Consider the following 10,400-nt stretch of genomic DNA (forward strand, 5'->3'; position numbering starts at 1 on the left):
TGAGGGTCTTCCTCTTCTTCACTGACCTTCCACTCTTCCCAATATCATGTCCTTTTCCAAGGAATAGCCCCACCTCACAACATGCCCCACGTATGTGAGGTGAAGCTTCATCATTCTTGCCTCTGGCTGTAACCTCTGTAAGGCATGCCTGTTCTCTTGGTCATCCATTGGATGTTCAGTGCTCTTCTCCAACACCATAGCTCAAAGGTGTCAATTCTTTTTCTGTCATTCATTGTCCAGCTCTCAGATACATAACAAGTAATCAGAAAGACTATAGCCTGAATCAGATCCACCTTAGTCCTCAAACTGACTTCATTACCCCCAGTGCAATGCATCACCTTATTTTCTGATTGCTGTACTAAAGGTGTTAATTGTGGATCCCAGGAGATTAATCTTCCAAAGGATTGGAAGAGATCCATATTTGTTCCAATTCCCAAGAAAGGTGATTCAACTGAATGTAGAAACTATCAAATAATATCATTGCTATCATATTTAAGCAAAATACTGCCGAAGATCATTCAAAACAGCGAGAGCAGTATATAGATAGGGAACTGCCATAAGTTCAAGCATGATTATTACATTGCCACACACTTTCTAAATTGACAACTGTGCTTAGAAACGCATTTGCCGTCATTTGTGGCAACGTGTTAAGAAGAGGTGATATTGCTGGTATGAGAAAGATCCTGGTTGAAAGTAAAGAATACCAGAAGAATGTCTATTTATGCTTTATTGGTTATGCAAAGTGTGATTGTGTGGTTCATAACAAGTTGTGGGTGACACTGAGAAGAATGAGAATCCCAGAGCACTTGATTGTGCTCATGTGGAACCAAGAGGCTGCTGTGCAAACAGAGCAAGGGAACACTGCATGGTATAAAATTGAGAAGGTAGTGCATCAGGGTTATATTCTCTCTCCATACCTATTCAGTTAGTATGCTGAGCAAAGTATCCAAGAAGCTCAACTCTATGAAGAGGAGTGTGGCATCAGGATTGGAGGGAGACTCATAAAAAACCTACATTATGCATTAACCTTGCTTGCTGAAAGTGAGGAGGACTTGAAGCGCTTGTTGCAGAAGATCAAAGAATGCAACCTTTAGTATGGATTGCATGTCAATGTCAAGTAAACAAACATTCTTAGGACTGGATTGATAGGCAACTTCATGATGGATGGAGAGATTGAAACTGTCAACAGCTTCATCTTGTTTGACCTGGGGATAAATATTAATAATAATTAATAATAATAATAATAATGATGTTGTTATGATTCTGCATTTTATGCAAAAAGGAAGAGAAATTTAGAAAACAGGAAGGTTTGTGATCAGAGCACACTTGGCAATATCTACTTACACTTTTTACTTTCCTATTTATAGCTAGAAATTATTTTTTGCTCAATTGTTTTTTAAAAACTTAACTTATTTGATACAAGGTCAGATCTTATCAGTCAATAGGATTTTTGTAGGTTGGTAAACATCAAAGATTTTTAAAAAATCTTTGAGATTTTTCATAGCAATTACGTTTTTTCCATGACAACTAGCCCATTTTAAAACTAAGAAAAAAGTCTTCTAGAACTCAGAAAAATGGGCGTATTTTAGCTCTGGTGGTGTGGTCTGTAGGGCTGTGCACTGCTAAGTCAAAGGTGGAGTCTCTCGTGGCTCAAAGGCCCTAGCAAGTCTGTGGAAGAAAGATGAACAATCTCCTCCTAGGTGATTTGCAACCTCTGAAAATCCGCTGGAGAGTCAGGGAAAAGTTGGATCTTACTCAACGGTAATACATTTTTTTGAAACTTCCCCCCACCCCCATTCTAATATCTAGGGAAGAGGATGCTGGAGAAACTTAAAATGTCTGTATAGGTAGTTTAGAAGGTCAAAGAAAAGCCTAAGATTTGAAGTTAGTATCTTGTTGGGTGCCTTTGAGATTACTTAAATTTATAACAACCCTATGAACAGCGGACTTGTGCTATCTTCATGATCATATGCTCAAAACCTTCATTGGAGTCTCCTTGACAGTCTTCCTCTAATTCCCAACACCCTGCTTTTCCATGCATTATATATTTTTCTTCAAGGACTGGCCCCTTTTGACAACATTCCAAAGACTGTGAGATGAATTTTCACCATCCTTGCCTCTAAAGATTGCTACATGTACATTTCCTTAAAAAGAAATTTGTTTGGTTTTTTTTGCAGTCCCTGGAATATTAAGTATTCTTCACCAACACCACATTTCTAAGGCTTAAATTCTTCCTTATTATCAACATTCCACATTCTCTCTTTCCACAGATGTAATCAATTTAGTTCCTAAATACTCAATCAGGTGAGGTCCATGTGTTTAGTAGCCATTTATGTTTTTTAAAATAGGTATTATAATACCTGTATTAATAAGCATTCCTTATATGGGTATGGGTAGCATCCTATCACTCAGCATTGTACTTCAGAACAGATCTTGAAATGTTCTGACTATTAATTCGACACCATTCCTCCTCTATTTGTCATTCCTGGCATGATGGACCTTGTGATTGATTAAAAATTGCCAATGCCAATCCATTGCAGCTCACTAGTGCCTAAAATGTTGATGTTTATGCATTTAATTTCATTTTAACAACTTCCAGTTTTCCTAGCTTCATACTTTGTATATTCCATGTTCCAGTTATTAATTATTGTTTACAGTTGTTGGTCCTCATTTTAAGCCTTGCCAAATCAGCATGTAAACATCTTTCACCTGATGAAAGATTTTTTTGGTGTAGACCTCATGACTTGCCTCTGGAAACTCTATGTACGAACAGTGCTCAGGCCTTTTGTTCATAGGGTCGCTATGAGTCGTCTATGACTCAGCGGCACCAAACAACAATAACAATGATGACAGAGAGAGAGGGCTATGTTGGCCTAGTGGAAAGAAAGCTATGCTACGAAGCCAAAGGTGAGTGATTTTAATCTGCGGCCCTCGGGTGGGTTCAAATTGTTTTCCTGTCAAACATTCTTCTAGGTGGTATAGCACTGGTCTGTTTGTGGCTGTGCAGAGGTAACTCATGGTTGCTGTGATGCTGAACACTGTGACACTGATGTGCCACATGTGATAATGGTTACCCATGGTGGACAGTGTTTGCTGGAGCTTCCGGACTAAAACAAGCCTGGAAGAAGGAGCGACATCCACTTCCGAAATAGCTTGCCTTGGGAAACTCTATGTACGAATAGTGTTCAGGCCTTTCGTTCATAGGGTCGCTATGAGTCGTAAACAACTGGATGGCACCTAACAACAACAACAACTTCATAAAGGTAGACTCTGCTCTGAGGCAGCATCTCTTCCCCCGTCAAATGTTGAGTGCCTCATCTGCCAGCACTGTTTCAAGTAAATTCCACTGCTATTTGTAGGGGTTTCAAGGGCGGATTACTTCAGAAGTGAAAGGTCAGTTCTGCTGAAACCTGTTTTTTAAGGATGACCTTGCCAGTGTTTGAAATACTGGTGGAAAAGCTTCCCGCATTACAGAAACAGGCAAACCACAACCACAATCACAATATGGTAATCTGACAAGTGAAAGAAGTGGGAGAGCAATTTCTGCTAATCAGATGTACTTCTGAATTTTAAAGCAGAAGCTAGCCTGCCTCACAAATATTAAATTAGTATCTCTAGTGTTCTGATAAATTCACTGTTGTGGCTTAAGATGCTTAATATTTAAAACAACACCCAAATCCATTGACCTTGAGTCAATTTCAACTCATAGTGATCAGGGAGAACAGGGTAGAAAATGTCCCATGGGCTTAGCTATGCTTTAGGGTTCTTATGAGTCAGAATCAGCTCAGTGGCAATGATTTTTCTAATCTTTATGAGAACGCGTTGTCAGGTCTCTTGTAGCTTTAGACTTCTGATCTTATGATTAAAAAGGGGATTCTTAATCATTGTGCCAGGAAGGTGCCTCTCAGCTTATTATCTTTTTTTAAATTCTTGAATCATCCCCATCTTATTTAGACTAAAGCTCAAATGACAACCATTGACTCTGAGGTAGTAATAAAAAGTTCCTCACTCGCATATGGTGTCAGCCACAGTGGCCTTCTCCTTATTTCTTCAGGTTTCAGGGATTTTGCATTTGCTTTTAACTCAGGGCATCGGTTCCAGGCTATCCACCTTTTTCTTTCTCACTGGAGTCAGAACTGACTCATGCCTGATCTTTCATTGGGTTTCTGAATCTGAAAATTACATGGGAGGAGATTGCCCACCTTTCTGCTAGAGAGCCAGTAGTCAATTTGAATTATCAAAGTGGCTTGGTCTTTGGGTTAGCATTGTGACGGTCTGTGGACCATGTCACTAGAGGTCCCTCCCTACTATGTAACTGTCCTTATTTCTTAACCATTTAAGAAATATTTAACCACTTAAGAAATATTTCTTAACCACTTAAATTGTATCAAACTACTATTTGAAATTATCTTACTATTTTATTGCTTGTAGTCTTTCTATGTCTTGCAGAATCTAAATAACATGAAATGGAGAAAAGTATTTGTTGTACTCACTTCCATATCTAGCAGCTTCAATAGTAAGAAATGTAATCTTTTTTTTATGAATGAATTTTGTCTTTTTAATGAAATTTACAACATGTTTAAAAATGTCATGAATCAAGGGAGCTCTGGTGACCTAGGGGCAAGAAACTGAGCTGCAATCCCAGAGGCGTGCAGTTCAAATTCACCAGATACTCCACTGGAGAAGGAAGTGCAATCTCTTCCTGTGGCAGATGGATCTGATTTGACAGCCCACAACAAGAAAACAAACAAACAAGAAACCACTTAAGAATCTACAAAAGTAACTTCTAGAGTTAGTGAGTTCAGTAAAATCTTCTTTGAAAGCAGGCAAAAATGAAGCATATTTTTATGAATGAAAAATACACTATAAATGGCCAGGGATGTGTCCTATGTCCATACCTTTTCAACCTATATGCTGAACAGGTTATACAGGAGGCTGAGCTGTCTGAGGAGAAATGTGGCATCAGGATTAGAGGTAGACTTATCAACAATCTGTGTTATGCAGATGACACAACCCTTGTTCCTGAAACTGAGGAGGACCTGGGGCATTTGCTGCAGAAGGTCAAGGACTGAAGCCTTCAATATGGATTGAGTCTCAATATCAAGAAGACAAAGATTCTCACAACTGGGCCAATTGGCAGCAACAGGATGAAAGGTGAAGAGATTGAGATTGTTAACAGCTTTAGTTTACTTGGCTCCACAGTCTTTACTCTTGGCACCAGCAGCCAGGAAATTAAAAGACATAATTTGATGGGAAAGTCTGCTGTTAGAGACCTCTCCAAAGTATTGAAGAGCAATGATGTCACTTTGGAGATGAAGGTGCACTTAACACAGGCCGTGGTCTTTGCAATCACTTGTTATGCATCAGAGAGCTGGCAATGATTAGTGAGGAGAGAATTGATGCCTTAGAGCTGTGGTATTGGAAAAGAGTATTGAATATCCCATGTACTGCTAAGAAAACGAACAGGTTCATCCTGGAGAGGGTTAAACCAGGCTGCTTCTTGGAGGCAAGGATTCTGAAGCTTCATCTGACATACTTTGGACATGTTGCAAAGAGGGACCAATCCTTGGAGAAGGACGTCATGATTGGGAGGGTGGAGGGACGGTGCAAGAGAGGAAGACCTTCCATGAGGTGGATTGATTCAGTTACTGGGGAAATCAGGGTGTGTGTGTGTCGGAGACAGTGAGATTAACACAGGATAGAGCAGGATTTAGGGCTGTTGTACACAGAGTCACTATGAGTCACAGACGACTCGATGGCATGCAACAACAACATAAATGGCAAATACTCCAAAACAAAATTTATGTGTAAATAAAATTAATGAAGCAGATACAGGATTAGCATGCTGAAAATGTAAAAAAAAAACATTTATTTGATAAATCAAAGAAGACCTAACTAGATATACTATGGTCATATGATGAAGAAAGCCGCAACATATTGCAACTCTCAGCTCTCTGCAATTTTTTTAATGGGGAGGGGAACATTCAACTATAAAAATTGCAAATCTGTTGCAAATATTCTTTCACTAATAAAGTATGTATTCAGGAATTTAGATAGTGGAGTATTCTAAGTATTCTAGAGAGGGGAGAATGCATATGGGTGGACCACACTGGTAGAGGTTGAGAGAACTGCATCCAATCTGTTTGCAACAGTATTTTATTGTCAACATATATGTTACACTTAAAGCTCCATTGCATCACTTGGATTAGACCAGGCAAAACAAACTCAAGCCTTTACTGTGAGTTTAAAATTTTACAAAGCTTCCATCAACAGCCTGTACAGGATAATTTCCACAAAAGGAAACAAGGTAAGCAGACAAAGGCTTTCGAACCCAAAACATTTTCTGGGTGTATTTCAGCTGGCTTCTCTGTCCACCTACTAGGTATTGGCACAATTATGAAGCTTCTTATGTGGGTACAATTATTTAAGCATCTGGCAGGTACTAGGGCACATGAGGCAGGGGAGGGAGGGTCGCGTGCTCCTGAATGATGTCATCACACAGTCCTAGGTCTCAGGCCTGGGGTATAGATTGAAGTAATCATCCACCTTCTTCCAGAAGTCCTCGTTTTCCCAAAGGTGATGCTCTGCGGCTTCAATATTCAATAAGTCATTGAATTCAGAAGATCATGAAAAATTTAATCTCCAAAGAGCACTCAGCCAGTGCCATCAATTGAATGATCTCGCAGTAAGCTCCATATCCCCTGCCTCTGAGGTAGGGATGCTAGATTTTGGTCAAGCATTTTACTTTGGGGGACACGATGTTGTAAACATCAGGAATTTCAATATGATTTCCATATGAAATTTTCTACCCTGGTAGTAATATCTAGGGATATTGCCAACTGAAAGCAGTGGAACTCGTTTGGATTGGGAAAACAATCTCTGTTGGTTCAAGGTCAATGAGCGTCAAGATCTACAACCTCTTTGAGAGCGATTGGCCTCTCATAGATAACCTCTTTAGGGAGCCAATCTCGCCCATCATACCACTTAAATTTGCTCCCAGTGTTAGTTGCCCAGGCCCTGCCAGGTCAGTGTGTCAAATAAAAAAACACATGGTCTTTCACAGCTGAAGTGGTTCTTTCTGCAAATTTCTATACAGATTTAATTTTTCTATTAAAACTTCGTAACATGGTTGGTTGCTTGCTTGTTTTTTTAAGTTACAAAGATTATTCCAAGATGAACTGTGGTGTTGGAGAAGAGTATTGAATGTACTATGGACTGCTAAGAAAATGAGCAGGTTCAACCTGAAGAGGGTTAAACCAGGCTGCTCCTTGGAGGCAAGGATTTGGAAGCATCATCTGACATACTTTGGGCATGTTGCAAGGAGGGACTGGTCCTTGGAGAGGCACATCATGCTTGGGAGAGTGGAGGGACAGTGCAGGAGAGGAAGACCCTCTGTGAGGTGGATTCATTCATTGACTGGGGTAATTGGGGTGCGTGTTGGAGACAGTGAGATTGGCACAGGACAGAGTGGGGTTTAGGGATGTTGTACATAGGGTCACTATGAGTCGCAACAAATCGACAACACATAACAACAACAACAATATATGGTATGAAAGGGTATGAAGAAGAGAAACAACTCTGATATACACCTTTCCTGATTTTAAGTCATATAGTGTCAGGATCAGAGGGAGACTCATCAACGACATGTATTATGCCAATGACACAACCTTGCTTGCTGAAAGTGAGGAGGGCTTGAACCACTTGTTTCAGAAGATCAAGGAATGAGCCTTCAATATTGATTGCATCTTAATGTAAAAAAAAAAACAAAGATTCTTAACACTGGATCATTAGGTGACATCATGATGGATGGAGAAGAGATTTAAACTGTCATTTACTTTATCTTACTTGGATCCACAGTTAACACCCTTGGTACCAGCAGTCAGGAAAAAAGAGAGGCATTGCATTGGGAAAATCTGCATTTAGAGACTTCTCCAAATTGTTGAGGAGTAATGATGTCATTTTGAGGAATAAGGTGTATCTAATTCAGGCCATGCTCTTTCTGATCACTTGCTATGCATTTGAGAGCTGGGCAATGAATAGGGAAGGCAGAAGAAGAATTGATGCGTTGTGAGCTGTGGTGTTGGAGAAAAGCACTGAAAATCCCATAGATGGTCAAGAAAACAAACAGATATGTCTTAGAGAGGGAACAGCTGAAGCATCCTTTGGAGGTAAGGATGATGAGGCTTTGCCTCACATACTTTGGGCATGTTGCTAAGAGGGAAAATTCATTTGAGAAGGACATGATGCTGGAAAGGGTGGAGGGTCAGCGAAGAAGAGGAAGACCCTTGACCAGGTGGATTGATGTGGTGACTGCTGCCATGAGCTCTAGTGTGTCAGGAAGTGTGAGGATGGCACAGGATAGAACAGAGTTCATGGGGTCACTATGAGTAGTATTCCACTCGAAGGGATTTAACAAGAGCAGTAACAACAGTGCCTCCTTCTTGGTTCTTGTGCAGGTCCTGCATGAACACAATTATGTATTCAGGAATTTCTATGGTTCTCAGTTGTCTCTGTAATTTATTATAATCTGTATAGTCAAATACTTTTGTATAGTCAAAAAAACACAAATATGGATCTTTCTGGTGCTCTCTACCTTCAACCAAGATTCATCTGACACCAAAAATTTTAACTCTCATTACTCTGGATCTTCTGAACTCAGAGGGAATTTCTGGCAATTCATTGTCAATATATTGCTCCTTTTTTTAAAATCATCTTTAGCAATATTTTACTTGCATGTGATATGCTCTGTTGTATTATTTAAAAAATTGTTTTAAATGAAAGCAAATATCAATCTCTTTCAGTCAGTTGGCTAGACAGCTGTCTTCCAAAATTCTGGGCAAAGAGAGATGAGCATATCTAGGGTTGCATCTGTTTGCTGAAACACCTCAGTTGATCTCCTATCAATTTCTGGAGACTTATTTTTTGCTATTACCTCAGTGCAGCTTTGATTTCTTCTGTCAGTACTGTTATTTCTTGATCAGATGCTTTTGCTGAAAGGTTTCAGCATTGACCAGTTATTTCTGGTGCGTTGACTGTATGTATTCTTTCCATCTTCTTTTGATGCTTCCTGCATCATTCATTATTTTTCCCATGTGTTGTCATTGAAGGAGCAACTTGTATTATGTGGCCTCTGGTCTCACTTCTGAATCTAAGACCCTATTTTCCAACTTCCAGATCCTTGCTTCCAACTTTTGCATTTCAGTTACCAGTTACTATTAATGCATCTGGAGTGCATGCTCCATCAATTTCACATTGTAGAAGTTCCTAGAAATCCTCAATTTCTTAGCTTTTAGCTTTGGAAACTTATGCCTATAATGAATTATAATCATATTAACAGATCCTCCTCATATGTGTACAGATATTATCCTTTCACCAACAGCATTGTACTTCATGACAAATCGTGAAATGTTCTTTTGAATGATATATATGACACCGTTGCTCTTCAGCTTGTCATGCTCAGCATAGTAGATTATATCTGATTCAATATTGCAAATACTAGTCAATTGGAACTCCGTAATATGTAGTATATTTGCATTTTATTTTGCCAATTTCTAGTTTTCTTGGATTCCTATTTTGTACATTTCACATTCCAGTTATAGCTGAATGTGTGCAACTGTTTCTCCTCATTTTCAGTCATGCTAGATCAACACATGAAGATTCTTCATTGGGTAAAAGTTTACTCCCTCTCCTTCATTAAGTTACACTCTCAGGAGGTAGTTTTACCCTAGGCTTATTTTGAATGCCTTCAGGCCTGAAAGACTTCTCTACTGGATTTATATTGAACATACAGAAAGCAAAAATGCTAGGCTAATAGACAACATCATGATAAATAGAAAAAAGACTGAAGCTGTCAAGGATTTTCTTTTACTTGGATTCACAATCAAAATCCATAGAAGTAGAAATCAAAAGACCTACTACACCAAGCAAATCTTCTGTCAAGGACTTTTAAAGTGCTAACGTGCAAGGATATAGGTTTTTTTGTTTTGTTTGTTTGTTTGTTTTTGCAAGGATATAGTTTTAAAGATGAAAGTGCTCATGACTCAAATATTTTATGTCTTCAGTTACTTCATATGTGTGAGAGAGCTGTAATAACCTAGTAGTAGGAAGCTGTGCTGCAATCCTAAAGATACATGATCCAAACTCAACAGCTTCTCTTCAGGAGAAGGATGGGCAATCTCCTCTTATATTGTTGTTTTTGTTATGGGCCATTGACTCAGCCACAACTCATAGCGACCTATGCACAATAGCTATGAACCCTGCTCTATCCTGTGCCAATCTCACTGTCTCTGACACACTTACCTACCCTCATTATCTCAATTACTGTGTCAATGCATTTTATCTGGGGTCTTCCTCTTTGTTTATTTATTAAATTTTATTATTTTTTTGTGTGTGTGTGTACC

This window comes from Elephantulus edwardii, unplaced genomic scaffold (assembly GCF_000299155.1).
Source record: "Elephantulus edwardii isolate Elephantulus edwardi_28Jun2011 unplaced genomic scaffold, EleEdw1.0 scaffold00053, whole genome shotgun sequence".
Classification (NCBI taxonomy): Eukaryota; Metazoa; Chordata; class Mammalia; order Macroscelidea; family Macroscelididae; genus Elephantulus; species Elephantulus edwardii.